At 30.8% G+C, this 2,153-nt stretch overlaps 1 long non-coding RNA gene across 1 annotated transcript; it reads left to right on the top strand.

The window, feature by feature from the left end:
• The first annotated feature begins 459 nt into the window (after positions 1-459).
• Positions 460-1,600, top strand: LOC132740727 (uncharacterized). Its single transcript, XR_009627202.1, has 3 exons — positions 460-531; positions 778-864; positions 1,514-1,600. It is a non-coding gene; the product is annotated as an uncharacterized LOC132740727 (long non-coding RNA).
• Positions 1,601-2,153: the final 553 nt, after the last annotated feature.

Below are 2,153 nucleotides of genomic sequence, written 5' to 3' on the forward strand. Positions count from 1 at the left end.
TGAAAATGTTTCTTGATTTGTACTTAGAAATTCCTAGTTAAAGTCTTGTGTGCCCTTAACTGTCAAAGTTTTGTTTTATAGGCAAGCACTAAAAAAGTCGAGCGCGCTGTCCTTCTGACAGCTCTTGTTGATTGTGTTATTTCTATCGTATATTATTTGCATGTTTTCAGGATATAATCAGTAAAAAATAGCATTAGTATTCATTCGCGTTAACTTTGCGTAAGGAAGTAGTTCGTGCCAAAACAAAGTTTTCTACGTGAAAGCTGATCTCATCATTTTCTAAAAGTAGGTACAGAAAACTTACCAATATTATTTGAACTTAATTTTATTCTGTTTTGGAATTTCTTATTTGGATTTCATGATGCATAACAGTGTTGATAATTCAGGTGTCTTGATATATTTTTTTTGTTGTTTGAGTTGTTTCCCTTGTTTTCCCGCAATAACACTAGTTTTGTCTATGTTTAAGCGGCTTTGTTTGTAAAAAGTTCAAAGTGTTCTTAATTTATTGGAAATATGGATTATTGATAGTTGGTCAGTATTATTTTGAGTTGCATTTGGTTTAAATTAGTGTTTTATAGAGTGTATGTCATAGATGATTTTTTAATTATGTATATTATATAAGTAACGAGTGTGGTCTGATTCGAAATGTCATCAGTTTTCGTGATTTGGAACCTTTGAGAATTATTTTCAGAAAAATCCGTTAATCTAGCTCTCTGTTTACTTAATTTCACAATTTATTCATATCACTTTGCACATTGTGTTTATTATATTTTGCAGAAGTTACAGCAGAGAGTGAGAGAGTTTGACAGTATGCGTGTTTGAAGAAGATAATGCTTTTATTGGTACATTCAATTCCACAAACTGGTGAGTTTAGAATTTATTTATGATTATGATGTATTTTATAATAACTTCATTAAATGAACTTATGATTGTGGCGGCCAATAGAAAGCATATAGCTATATTATAAGTTAATATACCTACAGGTTATATAAGCTGTTCAATGTGTTGTAAATATTTAATACACCGATAAACACTTTCAGAACTAGCAGACGAGAGGCTTTTCTTATCAGTAGTTTTAGGAATAAAGATAACCGGTTGTTTTCTCACTACATAAATTGTATGTAAAATGGTCTGACATGTGGTAGGGTTAACTGTTCATTTGAATACTTTGTGGAGTCAAAAGATGTGTTGAAGAATATACTGTGATGAAGCTAAGATCCAACGTTTGCTATTGGTGTAATTCATTTTAAAAGCGGACATTTAATCAGAACAAACTAGCGGTTTTGTTTAAGCATAAGAGATATCAAGTTTACTCGAAGATAAGGGAAGCAACTTGTATTTTTTCACTTGATATACCTCGGTTATTTACGTAGATCATATAGAAAGTGTGAATGGGTTTATTGTAATTGACCATAAATTTGGAGGATTTTATTTAAATGATAATTATGCATTTTCAGACAAAGGAAATTGATTTAACTCTATTTTTATGTTGATGTAATTTGTTTAATTTCAGAGTGTTGATTTCCTCGATTTCATTGACTCGATGATTCATTCTTTGATTTCTAATGATCAATCAACTTATTGATAAATTTGATTTACGGATTGATTGGACATGTCATGGAGCTAAATATAGATGGAGAAGTAACTTAGACGTCATACAGTTAAATTCAGTATTATTGGGGTTGTTCTAGTGCAAGTTATCATGTGTTTCGGGATTTTCCAAGATTTGATGCATCCTGGGTAATAGTAGCAAAAATACCGCCATATTCAATTCCAAGAGGAACATTGACAAAAAAAGACGAAGCATTTTCTACTTACATAAGAAGCAATAGTTATTTATGTTAAAACGTACCATACACACTTTTCCACACAGATATTTTTTTACTTGAAAAATATTATTTTTTACTATGACTTTTTTAGTTTCAAAGGCATCTACCTCTTACTTCAAATACATATTCCTTATCATCAATTACATCTTATGTGACTAGGTTCATAATTTACTCTTAAAGCAATATTTCCAGGTTAATATCCCTTTGAACTTTTTTTTAAAGAAATATTATAAGTAATTTAATTTACTTTTTAGCTCACCTGAGCAATGCTCAGGGTGAGCTATTGTGATGGCCCTGTGTCCGTCGTCGTGCGTCCTCAACTTT

Source organism: Ruditapes philippinarum, unplaced genomic scaffold (assembly GCF_026571515.1).
Source record: "Ruditapes philippinarum isolate M1 unplaced genomic scaffold, ASM2657151v2 ctg225_1_1_1_1, whole genome shotgun sequence".
Lineage (NCBI taxonomy): Eukaryota > Metazoa > Mollusca > Bivalvia > Venerida > Veneridae > Ruditapes > Ruditapes philippinarum.